Genomic DNA, 26,947 nt, shown 5'->3' on the forward strand with positions numbered 1-26,947 from the left:
ACATGTGTCTCTAATCTCTTCTCAAAGACTTCCAATATTGGAAATACTTCAATATCCTCACTGTTCCAGTGCTTTGATATTGATGTTTTTAAAAGTTTCTCCTAAGATTTAATCTCAGCCTCTCTTACCGCAAATTAATCTCACTGCTGCTTCTATGATTCATCACTGATGTGCGAAAGAGGACATTTCCTTCCTCAGTACCCCAGTCTTTCACATACTTGAGGACTATAATCTCTCTCAAAGCTTTACTTCTTTGGTCTAAATAATTCCATTTGTTCACTGTTTCCTCACAGGTTTAATTTTGCAGACCTCTAGTCATACTTGGTGCTCTACTCGAGACTTTTTTCCGAAGGTCCAGCTCTTTGAAATACCTTTGCAAAACCTGGAAACCCTATGCTAGCTAGAGCTTTCCCATTTCTAGGCAGAGCAGACTTCACAGGTCTGACAAGCTGCAGGTTTTTTTATGTAATGCCTTTTTTGCAATAGTGAAAAATATTTCACAAGTCAAAAATTGAACCATTAATGTTCAGCTTCATGACACGCAGTACTCTTTAGATCCACCTCTTGCTCACCTTCCTGTGTTTGTGTCACTGACAACTCTTGCCCTGGTTCCTATATGACTCACCCCCAGTGTTCCTCAGGCTGCACCAGTCTGAGTACAGCAGGTTATTGGGGTGTCAGCACAAAAGACTCTTTCTGAATTCCTGTCAGGTCCCCTAAGCTTTTTTCACTCCCTGAGTTCCCAGCCTAACACTTAAACCTATTTCATGTATGAGTCCAAAAACCTTGGAAAACTGCTTGCTCTTCTGATCACAATATGCTGATAGCCATACCCAGAATTAGTCTTGTGTGCCTAAAATGATGTTAAGCACATAAATTCACTTAATCAATACCCAAAACTGCTCAATTACTTAAGCAATGGACAGTACACGCACCTAAAGGAAGAATATAATCTAACCAAATCTTCCCTAAACTGGGATTTAGATGTCTAATAGCTACATGACAATCCAATCTACCTGTTTTCCTAACACCTTATGCAAAATTAATTAGGTGCCTCCTTAATTAATTGACAACATTCTATGAGTCCAAACATAGGTACACATGCTTGTCAGAAGTGCTTAATCTGGAAGCTACCTCCTGCCTTGAGTTCCCTATTAATCCAGAGTTAGGTGTACGGTCCTTAGCTTTTATGAAGGTCTCTGGAGAAGTCTGATTATGTTTAGGAGTAATCTTACAGTCTGACTGTAAACTAAACTATGTCCAAAATGTACTTAGGAATTAGTGGTATTTTCTGTTTATGAGCCAAAAGGAGTCTAATTGGTCCAATTAAAAAAAACACATTTATTGTAAATAAAAGGCTCAAAAAACTGTTACAGCACTAGCGTATGGATGTCTTCAGACCACCTCTGCTGTGCTGGAACCCACCCGTACTCACCCATACCTAATTTTCCAGTTAAAGGCCTGTATTTAGGAGAAAACAATCTTTAGAGACCTTTCCTTATCCCATAAATAGGACTTCAGGTGCTTACATTGGGAGGAATGGACTACAGGTTATGCCCCTTGGCAAAAAAAATGTCTAAATTAGGTGAACCAAACTCCATCCTAAACCTTAGTTATTAAACTAAGTACTAAAATTCTGCTAGAATACGCACCTAGCAGAGATGCCATTTTTGGCTACGCAGACTATCTCAGTGCCTGGTTTACATGAATGCCTATGCTATAGAGCCCTTGTAGATTGGAATGGAATAGTCTAGTCAAATATAGATATTATCGATCAAAGTAGCATACTTAAAGCATTCTTTGTTTTCACAGATCTTTACAAACATACACTAAGACAGGGACCTTCCACAGTGCATCGAAAGCCCAAGTGGCACTGAACTGATGATGTTTCAGTGAAATCTAATTAAAAAGCATGTGGCTATGCACACCAAATACATTATAGTACTCTGCTCTATACGGAGGCTGACTAGAAAAGAAATGGAGCATTTCTACCCATTCATGTCTGGACACACAAAGGATACAATGCTATTACTAATGATTGTGTCAGCATAATTCATCTTAGAAATAGAAATCACTCTTTCTAGTGCAATAAATTCCAGATATGACCTCAAAATTTCCAAAGGAAGGGTAGAGTCTGTCATGTTAAGACAGTAGGAGTTTTATTTCTCTTACCAACACAACTCAAAATGCTTAGGAAATTTCTACCCCATGAACCACATGAAATGGAGAATTAATTAACTCTTGCCCTGAGTAGATGGACTTATCTGCCCTCGATGCCTGATTTTTATGTCAAAACACAGTATATGAAAATCCTGTATGTCTTTACCGTGATCTGAAATCTTAATTTCGAAAACACTTCAGCCTTTCCCTTAGCCCCCAGGTGGTACTTTTGTAACAGTATTATTCAACATTAAGTAACAAGAAGTGAGCTGAAGAAAGGATGTTAGTTCAGCCAATGTCATACCCAAGTACAAGTGAAATCTGATGCAGACAGGTGTAAAAGCAATGAGCTATGAACTGAGGCTGCATTTTCTTGAATCAGATGCAGATAGAGACATTGATATGACTTGTGCTCTGCTTCAGGAGAACTAGTTCAGACTCTTACAAAGCCTTGATTACTTTTTAGAGACAAAAAAATGTGTTATTAGAAAGAAAGAAACAAGCCTAAAAATCAGTGCTGAGGATGTTATAAATTCAGTGTATCTGAAGAAATAATGTATTTTGTTTCCCTGCTAGAAAAGAGTATTCTTAATCTGTTGCTTCCTGGAGCTGTATGGAATCTATACTTAAATACAGATTGAAAATTTATTTGGCATTTGTAAAGGTAATATTGGAAAAAAAAAAAGGGGGGGGGGGGTAGTGGAAGAGTGGAAGAAGCAGCAAAATCAAAAAAACTTCAATAACTATTTGAACATTTCCCATGAAGCTCCTGAACATGAAAAGAAACCTACAGAGGGGAAAAACAGATATGGGATGAAATATATTTTTAAAAGTATCCTACTTTAGAGAGATTACTTTGAAACATTGAAGGGATTGCATTGTTTGTTTTCAGCTCTTTAGAAGCTACGCTAACTCAGAATTAATTGTCAAAGTGGTCATTTTAGAGAGTATTTATAAATTAAGCTGATGTATTAGTCCTAATTTTTTTGCACTACTCAACTTTTTTTTCCTATGTTTTAATGCTTTCATCTTCTCATTACCCTCGTGTAATATGTAAAAAAAAAACTAAAAAAACAGTCTGATTATCAAACAAAATAAGAGAACAACAAAATAGAAACAGCTGTGATGCATAAAATCAGAAACCAGCTAGAACTGGAACCCATACAGATGTCTAAGGAAGGGCAGAAGAAAGAACATAACGCATATATAGTAAGATTTCTTCAAAATTAAACTTGTGAACTGGTGGTTATAACTTTGTATGGAATGTCCTTTTATGAGTTTCACTTTCATGAATTTGTTCAATTACTTTTTGACCTATGTAAAATTCTGGCATTTACAACAACTTCTAGGAATTAATCCAGAGTTTAATAATACATGTCATAGAAATGTACCTCCTTTTTGTTTTAAACATGCTATCTAATAATTTCATTTAATTTCCATAACTAATGATTAGAAAATAATTTTATATTCACTTTTTACAGGCTACTCTGTGTTCTTAAAGACCTCTTTAATGTCTTTTCCAGGCTGAAGAGTCCTTCTCAAGTTATTTATTCTTCATATAAAGATCATTCACTTTTCTCTGCATCTCCTGCAGTTCAACTATATCCTTTTTGAAATTGCCTGAGCAGAATAGTAATGAAGATATGGGCATGTTATGGATTGTATAATGGCATAACAAAGTTTCTTGACCTGTTAGGCATGTATTTCCTAACAATTTATTATTTATTACATTTTACTTGCTTCCTTGATATTTGCTGAGCACTGAGCTGATGTTTCCATAAAAATTATTGACCACATCTGAAACATTTTCATAGTTCAGACCCTACCACTGTATATTTAAAATTAGGATAGGTTTTCCTCATACACATTTTTATTCTAAAAAAAATTGAATTTCATTTGCCATTTTCTTTCTCGGCTACTTGGCATCAGATCATTCATTTGTGACATTTTTTTGGTCAATATTCATTTTTACTATCCCAAATAATTTAGTATTGTTAGAAACTTTTGTCATCTCATTCACACCCTTTTAACAATCATTGATGAATAAATTGAATAACAGATGGTATCATTAATTCCTATAGGACTTTAATAATGGCCTCAGTCATTTACACTTACCAAGCACTTATTCTAACTTTTTAATTCTACTCTTTTAAAGGGTTGCTTATGATTTTGATTAACTTCCCTTTTATCCCATGCCAACTCAAGTTTTCTTCAGAGTTTTTGGTAAAAGTTTTGTCAAAAGCTTCATGGAGACTGCAATAGCCTGTAGCAACTTGATGATTCTTGTTCTTGTGCACAATGACTCCTTTAAAGAATTCTAGTAAATTTGCAAGATGTCACTTCTTTCTTCAAAAGCCAGTGGTTGGTTCTCCCCCAGCATATCACATGTTTCTGTGATGTGTTGCTGTTGTGTGTGTATCTATGTACAGTCTGTCGTCTATTAAACTTTCCATTAGTTGGCTGGGGTTTTTTTTCCTCAGTATACAAATGAGATTTCTTATTTACAGGCTGGGGGGACTTATGTTAGAATAATTTTCTTTTTAAAATTGCCTTTATGTTTGTCACTCTATTCCAAGTATGCTGAAGCAATTTTAACAGATAGTACACACACCACAGTTAAACAGGTCAGCTATGTCATACTTCAAGGAATACCATCTGGGTCTGTCACGTTGTTACTATTCATTTCACTAGTTTATTCTAGAATCTTTTCTGACGACACTTCAGTTTGAGGCAAATCCTCCAGTAAGTTGCTCACAAACAAGGCTTCTGTCCTGGGTACCTCCTTTAGGTCCTCCATTGTAAATATAGATGCAAAAAGGTGATTTAGCTTTTCTGCTACAGTTATCTTCTTTAGCATTCCTTTGCACTTCGATCACCTATTGAGTCTGCATTTTGTCTGGCAAGCTTCCTTTTTCTGATCTGTTTGAAAAAGATTTGTTAGTTTATATACCTTCCACAAGTTTTTCATCAAAATCTATTATGACCTGCTGTTTTGTATTTTTACATTTAAGTCACCACTGTTTGCATTCTATTGTGTTTCCGTTTTTTTCAATGGAACATGACTTCGATATTTTGATGGGTGCTTTCTTATATTTAATAGCTTCCTTTATCTTGCTGCTTGCTGCTGCTTACTGCAAACACAGTGCTTTTACACAAAAATAAGACGACTTTGGCTCTGTGGAGGAGTGCTTTTTTTAAAATCTTCTGTCAAAGTTGTGTTAACCGCTATGCATTTTGTCTCAGCCTTACTGAGCTGTCTTTAAACAATCACCTTGTTATTTCTTAGCACTTCATCATTTTGGTTATCCCTTTGAATATCTTAACCTCCTGTTAGGTTTTCAGTTGAAACAAATGAACAACCGTGAAGGGATAGATCTAAAAAGAGGTTTTGAATCCTAATATAGTGTGATGTGGCTTTTCTTTAAGAACTGGTTGTGTGTAAGAATTCAAAACTAGTACCTGCACTGTCTGTACAGTCTTTTCCTGTAATCTTGTTGTAGTCTTCCTTAAGAAAAGTATCCAGAAAGAGCAGCTCATTGAGCAGGGTGTTGATTAAAGACCCTGGGGGTCACTGAGGACAAAATATACCATAATGTACATCTCCCTTTTCATTTGAGACTGTTTAATCTAGAGAAGAGAAGGCTCAGAAGAGATCTTATCAGTGACTATAAATACTTGAAGGGAGGGTGCAAAGAAAGTGGAGCCAAGCTTGTTTCAGAAGTGCCCAGTGATATGACAAGAGGCAACAGGCACAAACAGGAGATATCATCTGAACATCAAGAAACATTTTTTTACTGTGAAGGTGACTGAGCACTGGCACAGATTGCCAGAGTGAAGTCTCCCTCTCCTTAGAGATATTCAAACCCCACCTGGACATGGTCCTGGGCAACTGGCTCTATGTGGCTCTACTTGAGCAGGGCAGGGGGATTGGACCAGATGACCTCCAGAGGTCCCTTCCAACCTCAAACATTCTGTGATTTTGTGATCTCAGGCATTATGCAAAGGTATGGAGAAACATTACCCTCCACTCAGAATCCAAAACCCTCTCTGGAAGTGAAGGAAGAATGAAGGCAACGGAGAGGTACAGCGCTTCTGCCTTGGGGCACCCCTCCACATTTTGAGCAGATGCAACCCCAGTCTAAATGACACCATTCACAGGATGGTGCAGCAGTGCTCTCCACACCAGCCTCTGCCATGAGATACAGGTGGGGCAGAGGTACTGGTGGTAGTCTGTCTGGTGGAAGATGTTCACCTTTGCTTTTGGGGATTCACAGCCCCATGTCACCATTTCCAGGCACAAATTCTAAAAAAAGAGCTTGCGGGTTTGTTCTGCTTCCCTCTTGCTTGCTTGCCCACTCAATCTTCAGTCTGCTGTTGTCTTTCTGGAACACCTGAGCAGTGCCTAAAGCAGGGGTGGATATTATCAGGTAGTATTGTTCTTAAGGTAAAAGTAAGTGGGGGCTGTGTTTCAGCCCGTTCATACCAGAAGAAAAAATGAATCTGGCATTCCTTTGTGTTGGATGAGCCCTCTAATTACTACATAGTTAAATAAATATGAAGTTGTGGCAGAAGTCTTCACCAGGCTTGCATTAATAGCAAGTAGGTGTGATCATCAGCATCTGCTGTGGTGACAGAAAACATATCAGAGCAGCCCTCTGGTAAGACAAAAGCAAATGAGTTCTGCCTATCAAAGCTTGATTGGTTTTAACCATTCTGCTGTGGAAAAATGTTTAAAAAAAGGAGATTTGGACATGAGTAGAAAAAATAACCAGGTTGCTTGGGGAACTTAAATGTTTCATTCTGGGGTTTTCATAAAGTCTACTTTGTCTTAGACAAAGCCATAGAGAAAACGGATTTCAGGCTTAGTTGCTCTGAGAAATTGTCTGTTGTTCTTCTCTGGACACTATATAGCTGATTTTGCCAGCTAAATAATAGAAAAAATAGATACATCTCTAAAAAATCTATATATTTAAATCACAGAAATATTTTAATCCAATGACTTTTTACAAGAAGTTCCTCACCACTATTTATTAATGGGTAAAAATAGCTCTCAAGTTTTTATTCTCATTATTTAATTTTTAATGTTTAAAGGATCCTCTTTCAGTATTAACTCATGTGCTTAACTTTGAAAGAGTATGCTACTAGTTTGTTTTTTTACACCAGTGTCTTAAGTGGGTGATTTAGATTGTTAAGGAATCACCATCAGAGGTACTAGTAATTAATGCGATATGAGTTGCAACTTTAACAAAGCTTAATAGCAAGGTTCACTCTTTTTTTTTATTATATGGATGAAACATACAAAGGAAAATTGAGTTTGAATTGAGCTAGGATGATTTACACGAAGACCAGAGATGCCAAAGAGTAAAAGAGTCCCTCCCATTGAGTCACAAGGTTCATAGTAGACCCTCTTGCTTTCTAAATTCCTGACAGAACTTAGATGTGGCTAGGTCCAATCTGAGTCTCAGAATTAGACAACAGGTTTTGTTTAAAGGAATTAACTACATGGATTTTATTAGTATTTATATAGCATTCTATCAGTCACTTAGTAAGGATCTGTTGTGAATAAGGGGTCTCTCTACCCTGGGTAAGGAGGGATCGCTTAGTCTCAGGTAAGGAATCTCAAACCTTGAGAGGCATCCGTGCTCAAGGTAAAAGTCACCTGGGTCTCATCCAGCTGCAATTCAGGAAGAACTTGAATTGGACTCATCCAAATATCTGTTGTTAGTAGAAAGGTGTCTCTGTCTCAAGGAGCAACCTTAAGAAGTGTCCCAGCTCAAAGGGAGATCACCACTACACAGCCACATTGCCTAGCAGGGAGAGTGCAAAGAGGGTTCACCTCAGCTGTCATACTTATGGAATAAAGTGGCTGGCTTGTAGCCAAATTCCATACTAAAGGACAAGTATGCATAAGACATTTTGTACCCACAACTTTCTTTGTTCCTTGACAAATGAGTCTTGGAAAACCCACCTGCTATTCATGTGTTAATCACATGGTCTGTGTTCCAAGGCTATATGCACCGATGCTCACTGCGTCACTCTGCTTCTTTATGGGTTTCCTGGAGGAGTTGTTGGCTGGGCTATGTCTCAGCCTTTACCTCTTTTGGAGCCCAAAGTACTGCCAGTGTAGTAAGGGGCCAAATGCAACTGTCACAATCAGTCATTTTTTGCTCTTTGTAACTAGAAAATTTTTCCAAAAACTGTCAGGGTTTTCATCAGCATGTAATTTCAATCACGTTCTTTAATCAGAAAAATTTCAGTTGGATTTTCAAAATTCCATAAAAAATATGTTTTTTTTATCTCCAGTTTAATCATCAAGATTCTTGGGACACTGTTTTCTCACAGGAACAATTTAAAGTCTCCAGAAATAAAAAAATATACACCTACAAAATATTTAAGTGGTCTTTTTTCTCAAAGACGACATAAAATTATGGTAAAATATACAATAATTCTGTTTGCAATTCTATAACTTTATTCTCTTCTTTCAAATCAAAGTTGTTTATGTCAATAAAACTAACAATATCTGATAGCAAGTTATTTTTATCTCCTGAAAAAAGCTCCTCATGTTACAATAGCACAGTAATAATTTGAAGTAAACAGTGAGTTTAGAATTAATTAAAAGCATTTGTAGATGGTAAATCTGCAAAGTTCATCTATCTACATGGCCAATACATAGTAATTCCACTGAAATCTAGATTTCAGAAGGACAGAAGACTAAACTATGTGTTTAATTTACTCCAGATTAACGTATTAAAATAAACAGAGCTGGGAGCTCCTGAGCTACACATTAAGCCTGGAAATGAAGGAATAGAGGTATGTAAATGGTAACTATGTAAATGGTGTAAGTGGTGTCTGTTACCTATTTTCAACAGCTCTTTTGAGCAGCTAGTACTTTGGCTAAATTCCAAGTAAAGCTTTATTATTTCTTAACATTTTTTCTATAATCTGTAAGTGAAAATAAAACTTCAATGCATACTGCTGGGCCGGAGCAGGAGCATGACTTTATTTTCTTTTGACAAGTTCAGCCAATGTTTTCACAACAATACTTGCAAATGGCTGTACCTCCTCCTGCTCATCTCACTAGCACTGCACAGGCCACTGAGCTATTTTCACATCTAAATGTTTGTTTTTATCAGCTATGTCTGTGGTGAATTAAGCCTCAGTTGTAGCTGTTTAAATAAACACTTAGGTCACAGTATGGTACCTACACACTGAACCATGGTGAGATAGGCTTCAGAGACAGAAGTAAACGTTCTTTTAATCCAACATGTAGAAAACACATGCAAGCTTGTGTGTATGTGTATGGAGCTCCACACCTTGGTTATAAATATAAAAAATAGTTCAAAATATGTTTAAAGTGTAATCCACAGCCTGCAATTGCAAAATGATCTTATAATGTAACCTAGGTATTTTTGATACAAGAACTACTTACCTTAAAGAAATATGTAAATATCTATAATGAAAAACAAGAAGGAATTTGAAAAACGAAGGAAGATAATCAACCCTTACAAATAGTTAACAAGACCTGGTCTTCAGAGAAGGAATACACACCATAAATATGTCAAGCTAAGAAATAACAAGATAAGCATAAGGAGAACCAAATGGTTAACAAGACCAAACAGAAAATTACTTGAACTATGTGTGAACTATCCTAAATTAGCATAGTGAAAGATCCACCCTCGGGCAAAGAAAGCCCCCTACTAACAAAGCCCCCTCCCTGTAGAACATGCAGAGTGAAAAAAGAGACTATTGTACCTTTAAATGGAGACGAGGCTTGCAAGAACGAATGAGAATTGAGTGTGACTAAATGTCATTGTAAAAGAACTGATAACAGTTGCATAAAGTGTATAAAATATTTTACCATGTGTTAACTATGGTGCTAGCTTTGCGGATTTACCTCCTAGCACCCATCTTTGCACAGATATGAAATAAATATCTCAACTGTGTGTTGATCAGCTCTTGCACACTGGGTGAAGAACTCAGATTTGTGATAACATTTTGAAACCAGATTTCTTCTTATATTTTATTTAGTGTCCCCACAAACTATGCCTTTTTCAGGTTGGATTTTGCTTTATCTGACTTCCTAAAAGAAAATCAATGCCAAGGTCCCGATGCAGCAAATTCTTTCATTATAGACTTAACTGTTTAACTTCAAAAATATCAACAGACACAAAGAAGTTAGCCTTTCATTAAACTGGGACATAAATATAGAATTTGTAATAATCAACTTTATATTTTTCCAAGATTTCAACTGTTCAATATGTTGGGGCAACAGGCACAGCGTGAGTAGGATACATCTCACTTGTCCTCAACCTCTGAAAGGTTAAGCATGTTACCAACTAGGTACTAATCTATTCTGTAAACAATGCAGTTGGCATCTACAGGGATATTCACTGCACATTTCTTAGATACATATTTTTGGATGGTTTGTGTTGTCCACTGACATAGGCTTATTTTTCTTCATTAACAGAGGGCATCTGTCTGCCTACCTCAGGTCAAACACCTAAGTTACCCCGGTGATCTTAGATGAGTATCTCCAAGAACATACAGTACACACTTTATAGGCTTATAGGAGTATTATTTGCAAAAAACTCCCACAGCTGTGAATGTGTTAAGTGATACTAATGTCACAGTTACTCTGCTTCTCTCATTAACAGAGTTTCTTTTTCCTAAATCTTTCCTGTCTCTTTGGAAGTATTTTACTACTGGAAGTTGTAAGAATATCATGTAAGGTGCACAGAAGCACAGAAATGGTGCAGTGGTGGTGGCCACCTACTTGGGCAGCTCTCTCCTCTCCTGCTGCTTTTCCCTTTGTTCTTCTCTATCTCCCTGACTTTTAAGGTAGCTGGAGGGTGTCATTTGATGCATTTGGCAATAACTACAGCCAAACAGTTAGTTCATCATGATAGAATTATCATCATTCATGACAATACAGGCTTAATCCAATTCATACTCCAGTCTAATATGACATTTGTCCTTTATTGGTACAATAACAGAGGAATGGACACTGTATTCATGCTTGTAAAATGCACTACTTTGTGCTGTAGGGACATTTTTCTTCCATGTGTGTTTTTAAAGCTATTCTTATCTAGCTGTAATACCAAATACATTTTCCTTTATTTATCTTTCATACAGAAATTACATTTTGAAAAAGAAACAGAAAATACCCTTTTCAATTTCAAATATTAACTTTATTTTAATTTCATTCTTACCTGGCCTTTTAGACTAAAATGTTGTTGTGTTTTAACCCTGGCTGGCAATCAAGGACCATGCAGCCGCTGGCTCACTCCCCCCACAGCGGGATAAGGGAGAGAATCAGAAGATTAAAAGTGAGAAAACTTGTGGGATGAGATAAAGACAGTTTAATAGGTAAAGAAAAAGCCATGCATGCAAGCAAAGCAAACCAAGAAATTCATTCACCACTTCCCACTGGCAGGCAGGTGTTTAGCCACCTCCAGGAAAGCAGGGCTCCACATGTGTGATGGTTACTTGGGAAGACAAACATCATAATGCTAAACATTCTCCCTGCCCTTCTTGTTCCCCCAGCTTACATACTCAGCATGTTGTTCAATGGTCTTGAATATCCTTTTGGCTCATTCAAGTCAGCTGTCCTGACTCTGTCCCCTCCCAATTTCTTATGACCCTCCAGCCCTCTCCTTGGCAGGGCCTGAGAAACTGGAAAGTCCTTGACTTAGTATAAACATCACCCAGCAACAACCAAAACCATCCATGTGCTGTCAACACTGTTCTCCCAGCAAATCCAAAACACAGCACTACAACAGCTACTAAGAAGAAAAATAACTCTATTCCAGCTGAAAACAGGACAAGGTTTAATATTAAGATTAAGATTTCTTGCTTGCTTATTTTCCTCCTTTAGCAATGATCAAGGAGTAAGGTTAAAAAGGGAGAAAGTTAGAGAAGGAACAACTATTCTTGAACATCTAATTAAAATTAAATAAATGAAAGATGTGTTTTCCCCATTTCCCATATTATACTACTACATTCGGAATGAGAAATATTAGGAAACAGTTACAAAGCAAGGAAAAGCAGGACAGAATATAAAATCAGTTTTTCACACTGAGGGCAGAACAAAGACACATATCAAAATGTCATAAACAAGACATTTTTAATTGATTATGTGTGTATTAGCAAAGAATATTTTCAAAGTAATTTGGACAAATTGCAATGTAATATTATTCTATGTAACATAAGTGCGATTAGTAAAGGGAAAACATTCACTTTGAATTTACAGGCTGATGTAAGTCCTGGAATCCAGGCATAAACTCTTTAGAATCCTACAATTATTTCAGTTAGTACTTTATTTGATGTTCTGGAAATATTACTAAATAAATTTCTGACACAATTTTTGTTGTTTAATCATATTCAAAGAGGCAGAACTGCAGAAGACTTTTTGTGAGACTTTAAAGCTAAACCACTCAAAGTAGAAGTCATATGCCTGATAAAGCAGAGGTACTTGGTGGTTTGGGGGGGTTTTGCGTTCTGTTAAAAGATAAAATATTTTATCATCAATATGGAAATTTGCAAGAGTGTTTTTTCCTTAGAAGGCAGGATAGAAGTTAAACATGATAGTGATTTTTTTTTGTTGCTGTTGCATGCTTTGAAGTTACTGGGATTTGATCATGTGCTTCAAGTTAAGCTTATGATAACCTGCAGCTCTATGATAATGGCCTTTTCAACTTAATAATCTTATTAACAATAAAATATATGAGCCACATACTTAGAATGTTCAGCTCCACTCAAGTTCCACTGAACAAAATCAGAATGAAGTTCGACTGCTCTTTCCTGGAGTAGTCCCTCACCTTGCCTATTTTGTCTAGCAGTCTACTCTAACATGGTAACACAGCTATGGTTCTAGACCACAGACTTGACTTTTCATATAGAAGGAATGGACACAGTATGAATGCTTTTAAATTTGACTATACTACATGTTTGGATAGGCCTTCTGGTAAGAAAGATTAATGGGGCCACTTGTGATAACTTACTGCAGCATAGCAAGTGTCATGGAGAATGTGTATTGCAGATCACAGCTTTATACATAACAGGAACAAGCCACATTTTGCTGCTAATTTTAAAAATATAAAACTGACAGATATTGAAGATTACTGTGATTAAATTATGCTTAATATTTTTTAAAATACTTCACTAGGAGTGCTATGAAAATTTGCTATAATTCATTACACATTATGCAAATAACTGTTAAAAATTGTTATCCTAAAATTACATAGTTCAACATCTGATTTTGTATAAGAAAATGGATTGGCTGCTTCTGGCAATGATAATGTAATTTCCACTGGCTTAATGTGTAGCATGAAGATCTACAAGGCTGTGTCCCATGATAGTTGCCATGTTGTTTTACCACTGTTAAATTGTAATTATAGGTTTGGAAAACCATATGTTTAGGAACATTAACAATGACAGCCGAATCTTGTCAAAATGCTAGTTGCTTAGCTACAACTAGATGGAACAAACTACTATCAGAACTGTAAAAATATTTGTTTTCCGAAGAGTATATTTAAATGGCAAACAACTGTGTTGTGACTGTTGCTGCTGGTTTCTCTACAGTTACTAACAGTTTGTGAAGAGAAGTGTTATAAAACTCAGTTGGAGTTGTAAAGGAGTCACTGTCAGGGAAAACAGACTTCCAGGAAGTCCTTGTCCCTATCCCGGCTTTGTGGCAGAGGTTACTGGAATTTCTCTTTTTCCAGAGAATGAAAAAGTTTCCAGATAATGCAAGCTTTTTTTCAGATTAGAAAATGTGGAAATTGTTATCAGTTTACACCAGGGGTCCTCAAACTACGGCCCGCAGGCTGGATATGGCCCCCCAGGGTCCTCGATCCGGCCCCCGGTATTTACAGAACCTCCCTGCACCCCCCCGCTGGGGTTGGGGGGGGAAAACAAGCCGCCGCAGATGACTGCCTGCCACTTCATCCGCGCGCCGGCCCCCTGCTTAAAAAGTTTGAGGACCCCTTACACCAAGAGATTTTTCTTTAAATTTTATTCAAAATTGAAAAACTGAAAAGTGATGTTATAATTACTTCCAAAATTAGATGATCTTGTATTTGAAAATTTTCTCTGATTTTACTTAATATATATTAAAAAAAATAAAACTACCTAGATATTTTTTAATTAACTAAAAATTATTAGCTGAAAGAAATACATTTTTCCCTCTTGTATGACTCACCCAACATTCAAAAAGTTTACATGGCAAACTGAACTATAATTTTAAGATTGAAGTAGCTAACAATTTTTTTTTTTTTTTAATTACAGATCAATGCACAAATTGAAACAAGTGTCACTGACAGACTGAATTACTTAAAGTCTGTAAGTTCAGATCCACAGCTTTCTCCCTGGGAGTGACTTTGTATCCCACACTTGATTTTAGCAAAAAGGCAATAAATACTGAATTGATGAAAAAAGTTTGAATTGTTGCTGATAGGCTCAATTCTTTAACATAAATAATGTTCCAATGTTTGATTCATCATGCTCTGCTGTTTCTGTTGTCAATGATTTGTTCAAGTCAAACATCTCATTTTAAATTTTAGTTTTAATGATCTCTTCCTTGTAATATTATTATTAAACCATAATGAAAATTAGACTGAGAAAAGACAACAATTTAAATGAGGCCAATTAGTAAATAAAACTTCCAATCTGCCATTAGAAAGCCTTATAGAGCTTGCTTATTACTTGAACAATGGCAGTTCATTCCTTCTTTATATATAACTGAGTGCTAATTTCTTTCATTAGACCAATTCCACTGCATGAAAACAAATTAATATTTTGGTGTCTTATTAAACAATTAGACTGAAATTCTACAGCTGTACAGCAGTGAAAATTTAGAAAACTAAGATATGGAAGTATTCAAACATTTATCAGTGCAACAATCCCATAATCATAATAACTTTTTCTCTCTGATCATTTAATTTTGACCACACTTTGTGGTCCAGTTCTGGGAAATGTTTCTTCCCCTCTTTTCCATAAGGCTCCAAATATGATTTGTCCCATCTCTAGTGCTCCATTTGGTGTAGAGGATAGCCTAATATTAGGAACAGAATTTCCAGTATTCTGATATTTCCCTTTTCTATTTATAGCATTTAAGTTTTTGGGTGGAGAATGATACTGTGCTCATTAAAAGGATTATGCACATTTTTCTGCTTAAATTTTCAGCAAATTTAGTTTCCATGTTCATAACATCAGAAACTTTCCTCAGAGTACAATAGCCCTTATATAAATAATCTTTACTTATGCTAAGTCCTATTAGATTTTAAAAAATAAGGATGCCTCACATGAACAAATGTTTCAGTGTTAAGCAGCAGGCTTGAATCTTTTCCATATTTTGAATAGTATAGTCCAAATAATAAACAAAAAGAAACAAAAAAGAAACACATAAACAAAAGAGGAGGCAAAATTTAATTTATGTCACTCCTTCCCACATGAATGCTCCTATCAAAGCTTCATTTTCTTTTATTTTACTTTATGGTGATACTCTTCATTATCAATGAAAGTTTATATGTCTTTTGTTGTGCAAACAGGAATACTACAGAAACCACTTTGATGTACAGACCTCTGTAGAGGAAAATGTAACTGAACAAAGCTGATAACAGAAATACTGTTATTTCCAATTACAGTTTGAGAGTTGTCCATCAGACTCCTTCTTACATTGATTGGTAAAGAGCCCAGGTTGTCAAGAAGCCTATTTAACTTCTTCCACGCTGCCAAGTGATAGAATTCTTCATAGTCTGAACTTAATGATGACATTGATCAAAATGTTAATATATGTAGATTTATTAGGACATGATGATTAAGGTGATAAGGTCTCATGATTGGAACTTCCAGAGTAAATGTACTGAAATGATAAATGCATATTTCCCAGTCCAAGGAAATGGTTTCAGTATTGCAGTTAATGTTTCATACAGCCCAACTTCATTAAGCACAACTCAGCTAATGGTATCATGAATTTGTTTAATTTTATCAAATTGCATTAATTAGGGAAATGCATTGAAAGCTGATTGTGAATAAATTTGTTTTTCCCTGGAATAACTAAAAAAAAAAGGGTAATTGGATTAATTTGTCCCTTTTCCCTCCTGTTAACTTGGAGCATGATGATTCTTTCTCAACTTTATGGCATGAACTACTTTATGTTTAACATGATTCTCATTAACCGATTTAATTGTAGGGCTTTTAAGCAGGAACACTCAGTTGGACCAGTGCCAGCTTGTTCCTTTCCAATCATATTAAATGCCATCTCTCCAGGGATACAGGTCTTTAACAGAGGCCTGTGTTACCATTTTTCCTTATAATGTTAAAAGAAACAACCAACAAGGTCTTCCCATGATTCCTTAAAATATTCACGCCTGATCCTTTCTATCAATCTACAATGTTTACTGCAAAATTGTTGTCCTCTGAGTCCTGATTGTGATAATGGAGCACTACAGTTGTATTGTGGTTTTGTGACAAGATTTTGGTAGTGGGGGACTATAGGGGTGGCTTCTGTGAGAAGCTGCTAGAAGCTTCTTCCATGTCCAATAGAGTAAGCCAGTGCCAGCCAACTCCAAGACATACCCACCACTGGCCAAGGGTAAGCCCATCAGAAATGGTGGTAGCACATCCGTGATAACATATTTAAGAAGTGGTGGGGGCAGGGGAATAATCTGTGCAACAAGCTGCAGGCGGAGAAACCAGTGAGGATAAGTGAGAGGAACAGCTCTGCAGACACCAGGTCAGTGCAGAAGGAGGGGTAGGAGCCTTCTTCTCCAGGCACCAGAGCAGAGATTCCCTTGCAGCCTATAGTGAAGACCATGGTAAGGCAGGCTGTCTCCCTGCAGCCTATGGAGGTCCGTGGTGGCACAGATATCCACCTGCAGCCTATAGACCCTGTGCAAGAGCAGGTGGATGTCCAAAGGAGGCTGTGACCCTGTGGGAAGCCTACACTGGAACAGGCTCTTGGTAGGACCTATGGCTCTATGGAGAGAGGACCCCAGGCTGGAGCAGGTTTGCTGTCAGCACTTGTGACCCCATGGGGGACCTATGCTGGAGCAGGCTATGCCTGAAGGACTGCACCCCATGGAAGGGACCCATACTGGAATGGTTCATGAAGAACTGCAGCCCTTGGGAAGGTTTCACATTAGAGAAGTTTGTGGAGGACTGTCTCCCATGGGAGGAACCCCACACTGGAGCAGGGGAGGAGTGTGAGGAACCTCCCATTGAGAAGGAAGAAGCGGCAGAGGCAGTGTGTGATGGACTGACGGCAGCTCCCGTTGCCCGTCCCTCTGTGCTGCTGGAGAGGAGGAGGTAGAGAAAATCAGGAGTGAGGTTAGGTCTGGGAAGAAAGGACAGGTGGGGTGAAGGTGTTTTTAAGATTTAGTTTTATTTCTCTTATCCTACTCTGATTTGATTGGTAACAAATTAAACTAATTTCCTCAAGTTGAATCTGTTTTGCCCGTGACAGTAATTGCTGGATGATCTCGTCCTTATCTGGACCCACAAGCGTTTTGATATATTTTCTCTCTCCTGCCTGGCTGAGGAGGCGAAGGAGTGATAGAGTGGCTTTTGGTCAACACCTGGTATCCAGCCAGGGTCAACCCACTGCAGCAAAATACGTATGATTCATAGTGGTGTCTCTGAGCTCTTAAAAACATTGTTGCGTTGCATTTAATTATAGGAATAGATTCTACAAACAGTTGAAAATCACATAATTTGCATGCAGTTATGCATATTATGTAGATTGGAAAGGGATAGGTGGTTTTAATTATGCAGATAGAGCAGGTCTTTCTAGTTTTAACCTTCTGTTGTCCAGGATTCCTCGAAATTATAAGTTTAAGGTCACATTAAAAAACACCTTTAAAATCATGCCAAGAAACAGCTGCTATTGTACTTTTCTGTGTTTTGTGTCAAAGAAGCGCTTTCTTTTTAAGTGAATGGCTGCCAATGGGTTAGTGGTAAAGATACTACACTGATGATACAAACAAATGAATACTACATAATCCTTTTAATGAGTGATCACTTCTATTTAATTAAAAACAAACTATCAGTAACTTCTTCAAATACCAAAGTTTCCAAGAAACATCAATCCCTACCTAGCTGAAATGTTGGTCCATATCTGCCTTAGAAAGCAAAACTTTTTAATGGTGCACTGTTCAGGTGAGCTTCCAAATAGGCATATAAATCTGCCTACAGCACAGGCGCAAACGCATCTGACCCAGGGTTGATAATGATAACCGGAACCAGAAGCAACGGGTGCACGGTGCATAGCTGCCTGAGTTGACTGGATATGAATCAGCTTGGGTCTGACTGCAGGTTAAGCCACATTTGTGCAACAGTGCGCTCAAGCTGACAAAGATAGCTGCAGAGCAGAGCTTGTTAGATCAACTGTACAGCTGATCTGCACCATGTGAATTTAATGTGTTGCATCTCTGCTAGCTAAGGGATCTACACACCACGCTCCATGCATGGCAGAGACAGGCTGATAAATAGTCTATTCCATCTGGACACTATGGGTGAACATGTAGAATTAACTTGGCTTTGTAAATTCTGCATCTGATGAGCAAACACACCCCAGTGGTCTAGGAGAAAGCCTGTCCCACCTTAAAAATGAAAGGACCACCTACAGCTAAAAGGAACTTGCAGTGACGGTCTCTTCTGTAAATTCCTGTTTTTTTCTGGAGCATTAGATAGGTCAGAGGTTAAACACTTGCTGCAAGAAAGCTTTATATATATATATATATATCTCCAGGAAACTGCTTGTATGCATAGGAAACTTACAGTAATATAATGATACTACCACCATTAAAGTGACTGTACTTGTATAGATGAGTGGAAGCTCCTATTCTGAAACAAGTGAGGTTTTCATTATATCGTAGGAAGTTTTACAAGCACAGATATACTGGCTTAGACTTACACATTTGTGAATAATGTGTACAAGACCTAAACATTAGAGATTTCCCTTTCTCACAGTGCTGAAATCAGGAACATCTGAATTCCTAGGGAAAAAAAATCATAAATAGTAGATTTGGTTCAGGGTTTCAAGAACTCCTTTAAAAAATAAAAAAGGAGAAAAAGAAAAAAAAACAACAAACCCAATGTTTCTTCATAAGCTTTTTTCTTTAGCTGAAGCTAATCAGTGAAGTTAGTTTTAGAACTTGTGCATAGCTTGAAAGTTAGTAAGTTGTAGCAGGCCGTGATCAGGACAAAAAGTTTGTCAGCTGCTGATCTTTCTTGAAGATAAGATAGCACAAATGACCTCTGGTACACCATGATGTCAACCTACTTCCTGAGACTGCTTTAAAGTTAGAAGAGAACTAAGCTTTAGGACATGACTATGGATGCATATATTACTAAGGTTTTTTCTTTAATGGTGATTGTATTTATATGGTTTTAATATAAATTATAGAAATATCTACAACCACTGTAATATTTGTAAAAGGTGTATTTTCTGAAAGCTTCTGATTCTTTGTCCAAAATAGACAATATGTAAACCACCACCAACTTGTAATCAGTCCCAGATTAACCATAGTCTAGTATCTATTATTTCTTTTAGCAAATATACTAATTTTGGTTGAAATAGAGCATATTTTCTAAAAGGTCACTCTATTTACTGTCTTCAGACAATTTGTTTCAGCATTAATTATGCTTACTGTAAAAATGTTGCATCTTTTTTCCATTTTTGCTTCATATGACTTCTGTGAAATTTAATTAAACAAAGATGTATAGAAGTAGCAGCAATCATTTCTAGCCCTAGAGAGAACTTTAGTAAGAAAAACTTGTCATATCTCTGTGGTCTAATTATCACTATGTCTAAATCAATATGAATTTTTCATGAGAGTGAGGGCCACATGGGTTCTCATTTTCCAAACTCTTTTTGGTAAAGAGAATGTTTCAGGAAACACACAAATTTTTGAAAATATCTTCTGGAAATACCAGGGAGGAGTACATGATAGATTATAAAATAGTTAAAGTGGTCAGAAGAAAACACCAACAACACCACCAAAACAGAAAAAAAATGGAAGAGAAAAAATAAAGTGTGAGGTCCTAAACACGCATAAATCAGAATACTCTGTTGTTGTTTTCTTAAGTACTTCAGAGACAATTTTGTTACTGTGATGCAGATACTTCTGTCAAATGCTTCTGTGAAAATTTATGAGACCCGCTGAGAAGATCCATAATCCCTGAAACTATACCAGTTGATATCAGTTGTAATTGCTATACTTCTTCATGTTAGAAACCTATACAATTATACTAAGAATTATGTGATACAGGGTTGTATGTTAAATTATGCAATTAATTATGCACTTATCCCTGCAAAGCAGTACCATCAGCTTTCATTGACTTTGCTCATGCCTTAAATTCTTGAACAGCAATGCACAAGATACAATGAAAAACTGTTTAACATTGTGCTGAATTTTCTTTTTTCTGGATGTAACCAGATCTGAGCAAAAATTTTATAAACTATTCATCCTGACATCCAAAACCTCACAATGCTGAATCAAACTTTTCTAAAACTGCATCTGCAGGTAGAGATGCTTCCAGAAGTGTTGATTCACTTTTTTTCAAGGTACAGTTTATCCAGCTGTCATAGGATAAACATAAAATAACAAAAGAGAAAGATAAAATATCCCTTAAGTGTTCAGGTATCCTATTATTCATATGAATGCAGACAACTAGGTTAATAAGGGAATAGTAGAGGGAATGAGGGGAAAAGGTCTTCCTAATGGTTTAAACCCAGAACCCTAAATCAGGTGCCATCTAGCCCAGAACTCAGTCTTTTATCAGCTAGATTTCTAGCCGTAAAATGCTGCAGGGTGCCTAAAATGCCAATACTGAGTGGAGTCACCAAAGTCCAGGCATGCTTCAATCAAACAGTCTTTGTCTTACACAGCCTTTCACTCAGCTGAGGACAGTTTTACCAACTTTATTTCTGATTAAAACCTTGGCATTTTGTTTCTTGCCTAGTCTCCACCCACAGTTGCACTTTATTTATTGCAAAAATAAAATGAGCAATAAGAACTGTTGTTTACTCTGTGTCTCTGCTCATTTCTTGAACATAGCCCTTTGTTTGATGGGAAAGTTTTACTGTCAGAATGCCTAATACACTGGGACAAACAGTACTCATCCTTACGTTGGAGGCATTCCTCTTTTGTGCGAATGACTAGAATCTGCAGAAGACAAGCTCAGTGATGCTTCATGTCAAGTGAACTGATATTACCTTATCCCATGCACTGGTGATAACTACTCAGTCTCTTTATTGCTTATTGGTCCAAATGCTACTTATCCATAGGAAGTAGAGTATCTTCCACTCAGGAGTCTAAGATCTGCCCCTCACCAAAAGGACAATAATTATGTCATTTTTTTATAGGACGTAAAAACATCCACTTTCAGATGAAACCTGGCAAAGGAAGAAGCCAAGTCTTTCACATTCTTGGTGAGTGATCTGGTCCTGGGGTAAATGATGCCTCAGTGGGGTTAAGGGAGATTAATAATTTCTATCTTCCCCTTGTGTGCAGCTTGTATGAGAAAAGACTGTCCTCATCAGACACTTAATAGGAGACTCCTGGCTATGAGTACCATGTAGGTACTTTCTTGCTGCCTAGAGTGCTTCAATGTACTTCACTTGTCTCCTTGTGGCATTTTAAACTGTCTGCTCTGCCAGGTTTAAACAAAGCTCTGCCAGGTTTGCCAAGGTTGTGAATCCTAGCTGCGCCTTATTTAGGGAACACTGATTGCCATCTCAGAACTGTTCGTTGTCCAAAAGAAATGCTTTGTAATACAAGTCCACATCTTTTTGTAAATTATCTGGGGAAGATTTTTAGTGTCCGTATGTCAAAGTGATGTATCACAGTTAAGATACATTTCACAACAGGATTATTGCTGACTGTTCCAACCAGTGCAGAACTTAACAGAGAGCTGCTGTTGTACTTCCAAATAATGCATTTTCTCAAAATCCCAATGAGACATCTATGCAAATCATGATTTAAATGAAGAGCCTGAAACTTGCTTGCAGTGTAGTTCTCAAACTGTGGTGAAACTCAGACTACCCTGCAAGATTTTTCTAGTTATTTTCCATAAGTACCAGTGACTATTTCTATTAGATAGTATGTTCATTTTAAGGAACAGGGGTTATATGTTAACAAACAGGTTTTCCAGTGCATGTCTGATTGGAAGGAGGCCATGCATTTCATATAAAATTTTCAGATATCATGAGACGCGTGCAGAAGAAGGTTTTACCAGAGAACAGTGCCTTCTGCATTAGCAGCCTAGGGTGAGTGAGCACCACTGTTTTGTCAGATAATTTTAATTAATTTTACTTTGGAAAATGAAGCTGTAAGAAGGAATAGCTGTGGCAGTAAGGGCCTCCTGCTCTGTGAGCACACTGAAAGCTTATTACCTTCATTATGCTATGCACAGCAATGGCTGCACAGCTTCAGGTATTGTTTTTGAGCATTTCATATCTCCTCCCTACCATCCTTCACCCATGGCCAAAACCATAATAAAGGAAGATAAATGGATGATGTGAAGAAAGAAGTGGCTCTCTCCAAAACACTCCAAAATAAGTAAGGAGAGGAAGAAGGGAAAATGAACTGTCTCAATTAGTCCGAGTTGAGATCACTCCTTTTTTTGTCTGGGAGTCTCTCCTAAGGCCCACACTTAGCTCACTCAATTACCTGAGCATTTGACACGATATCACAGATGTAAGAGAAAGTTAGCACCAAAATCCTTGAATGAAAGCAGGCACAGCTTACTCTGTAGGGATGATCTGTATTCAAAACCCAAGTGATTCAGCTGTGAACCAGAAACAAATTTACCTCAATGTATCATGTAATGGTCTTTATCCACAAACATGAAAGTTATAGAACATCTTCTCCACAGTAAGCAGTCATGTGTTTGAACTGCTTATTTCACGGTTTAATTTCAGTACTAAACATAAGGCAATGTTTTATTACCTGGTCTGGAAACCCTCCATTAACTAGAGTTGTCGCAGTGCTTTGCTTTTGTGTTTGGAAGAGCCTCTCCATCACATAAAAAGTCTGGAGAGGTTCGCTGTGTAAAACATGGGAGTGCTTGTCACATGCAGGATCAGATTCAAGGATACTATCTATTAGTCTGTGAGATGAAGGCAACAACAGTTAAGGTTTTAAGCAGCTTTTGGTAAGCAATGATATTCTTATTGGACTGGATTATTTTAAGAAGAATGCCTAAACATTTTTACTAACATCAGTGGGCTAGTCCACTGCATCTAGTCTGGTTCTGCCTCTTGCTTTTGTTAAGAATGAGAATTTAAGCCATAGTAACAAGCTCTAATAGCCAGTAGTCACCCATCTCATAAACGTGTGTGATAGGAGAAGAAAATCACTGATTAAAAGTGCCTAGGTGGCAAATTAAAAAGGGAGATCGGCTGCCATAACAGTGGTGTCATAGTTTTATGTTCTGCCATGCAAAAAATACAGATTGATTATTTTGTGTATTTCTAGAATATATCACTGATTACTTTCAAGAAAAAAAAAAGTTGATCTCTTACCTTTTTGCCAATTTTTATGATCAAATATGAACCTATCTTTTTTGGAACTGAAATGGTGTTTCATTTCCAGATCCTCTCCATTTTTCCACTGCCATGTTACTGCCACCACATACATTTTCCAAGGTCTGTAATGAAAGTCCCAAATGTCTCTTAAGAAAGCTTTTTAAATTGGTTGCAACATTAATAGATTCAGGGATGTTCCATTTATTTCAGAAAAAAAACCCCTACCAAAACACCTAAACCAGGGATTGCTTTTAAAAAAAGGAGTAAAAAATTCACAATCCTCATCTGTCTTGATACACAAAAGAGTCTGCACAGAAGAGTCTAAAGCTAAATCATTAGGTAATTATGACTAAGTCTGCAGTTCTGTGAATCCTTAGTTTCCACCCTTTGTTCACAGTGTTTATTGTCACCCAAATAAAAAGATGACAAAATTCTCTACTATACGTAGAGACTTATCATCAGGAGTGTCCTTTGCTTAAGATCTGGGCAAGTATGGTCACTCCCGTGATACAGAGGAGCCTGAAACATTTGGCTGAACACACTTTTGTCTTTGGAAAGAAGTGGGGTAATGTATTCATATCTTCCAGAGAAAATGAAATATGTTCTCTTCTATTAGTAGCTTGAGAGGATGATTAACAGCAACCATTAAATAAGTTAAACATTTTTAAATCACAGGACTGGATCATTGAACAGAATTGGCTGTGAACTACTGATCTTGATTCAGAGCTACTAACTGGCCTCATTCATTTGAAATGACACAGAAAAAGAGGGAGCTGCATTTATTAGTCAATCACAGGATGCCTATGAGCCAGCAATCCAGTGTGTCTTGGGATAAAAAAAAAGGTATAAACTTCAGCTCATGTCATGTCTTCCCAGTTAAATAGGGGGTAAACAAAACAGTACAAAAATTGCTAAATACTGAGTATAGCTTGGTCACACACAAGAAAATATATTTCAAAGTGGAACAGGTGGGGGGAAAAGCTAATACTATGATCAGAAGAATGGGGAATTTAGATACCTTGCTGAGTTTAGCAAAATAAAAGATGAAGGAAATAAGACTGGTATTTTGAACAGTATAAATACTTCAGAAGAGAAGACTAGGTTTAATATTTTGGAAAGGAGTTTGATCACTGACAATATATTATAATCTTGGTCTAAAGGTAAGTATATACAATCTGGCTATGTAGAAAATTTGGCACAAACTTCTAATAAAAGTAATGAGGGCAAAAACCCAAATTGTTTTTAAGCTGGTGATCAATATGAATACAGACACACTGCATAGTTTGATTGCCTGTGACAGCTGGAATCGGCCAAGGGTATTCCTTCCAGTCCTCTACTATTTCCTTAGTCAAAGTATTAGAACAACTGGTAATTTTTTTATTGCACCAAAATTTAGCAAAGGTTAAGAATGTGAACTCTGAAAGCACTGACAGGCTAGCTTGGCTTTCATCTTAGGCATCGATAGAAAATAATATAGGATACAATTGGTAAAGATAGCAACATTATTAATGACAATTAGTATAGCTTAATATAAACAGCTCTTATTAAAAAAAAAATGGTCTCTTTCTAGTAAGACTACGTTTGGCTTAGGATAGTAATGAGATAGGATACAGATATTTGTCTTAAGGTGCCATAACAAACTATTATAAATATGGCACTGTACAAAATTCACAAAACCCATATTCAATATATTAAAAACTTATTAGTTGAGTGCTTATTGTTTATTGTAAGCACTTACAGAGTGTTTATAGTTTACAGACTCTTGCTATGTGCATTCATCGGGGACCAGTGTTGTTCAGTGTCTTTATCAATGTTCTAGAAGAAAATATAAAATCAATAAAGATAAATTTGTGGGTGACATGAACATTGGTAGAGCAGTAAATAATAGTTGAGGCAGGCTGGTAATAAAGATTGCTATGCGTCATTTGGTAAAGAGATGGTAAGGTTAATTTGAACATATACAAGGTCATATAACAAGAAAAAGGGAATGTACATCATATTTATGGAGTGGAGAATAGTTATTTGGAAAGCATTGACTTGGAAAAGGCTTTAGAGTAAAACTGAATGAAAATGGATTTCTGAGTTTGTTAATTTTTTATATAATTAACCTATATATTGATATAAAATTATTTAATTTTTTTCATTTTTAATTCAATCCCAAGATTGAAATAAAAGGGATTTTTAACTGATTAGAATGTTTGGTTTCAAGAAAGTAAAAAGTATTAAGCATGTCAGAGGAAAGTTTAGAATTAAACATGATTTTTAAACTAAAAAACCAAAATGTTTTAGATTTTACAAGTTTGAAACCCCAGGGGCTAAAGTTTAGAAATTATGCTGCTCTGTTAGCTGCTCTTGAAAGTTCCTCTGCATTACTCTGGACACATTAACACTGTGGACATACTCATGCTTGAAGCCTTGCTGCAGGATCTTCCAATGCCATCATCAAGTCTCTTTAAAATTCAAGTCATGCCCCATGCATGACAACACACTGCCAAGTGTGTTAGGCCCTTACTGAGATACATCACCTGGCTTTGCAGATAACCACCATTTCTAAGAAAAACACTTTACCTTCCAGGAGACACCCTCCATAAGCCTAAAGAATGTGGGATACCTTTCTTACGCTTTGTTGACATACATGTGTCTGCTAAACTAGGAAGATTAAAGGAGGAACTGTCAGGAACTACAGTCAGGCCATGCAGCACAGCTTGTAGGTTCCATGGATGGATCAACCTGGCAGCTTCTGGGACTAGATGTTTCTTAGCCTAATAACAGCAGCCTTTTTCTCACAATACGAGGTTTCTGGCATTTTCCATGCAGTTCTCTCACAGGAGCACCTATCTCCCACTTATACTAACCTCTGCTTTTTATATTTGGAATTAATTATAAATCTGTATAATATAATGCAAATTTATGATAACAATGGCCAAATAAAGCTGATAGAAAAAGGAAAATAGTGAGTATTCTATATTTTTAAAATAGACCTTTTCTTTGTTACCTGTGTCACAGCACTGCAGTGTCCTCAAGGTTCCACCACCGATCTTGGCACAGAATGGTGATTGCATTGCAGCAATGTCAAGGAAATGTGTACTAGCAAACGAATGCACTTTTTAATGTTTGAGCTATGCTATTTTAGTCCCAATATGTAATAGTCACTTTGCAAACCATCTTGCTTGGTGCAAACTTGCAGGCTATTTAAGCCATTTTCTTGTGAGTGACACGGGACTTTGTCAAGTGTTAAATCCCACAGTTGCAGTAGAT

The sequence above is a fragment of the Falco biarmicus genome, chromosome 6, assembly GCF_023638135.1.
Source record: "Falco biarmicus isolate bFalBia1 chromosome 6, bFalBia1.pri, whole genome shotgun sequence".
Taxonomy (NCBI): Eukaryota; Metazoa; Chordata; class Aves; order Falconiformes; family Falconidae; genus Falco; species Falco biarmicus.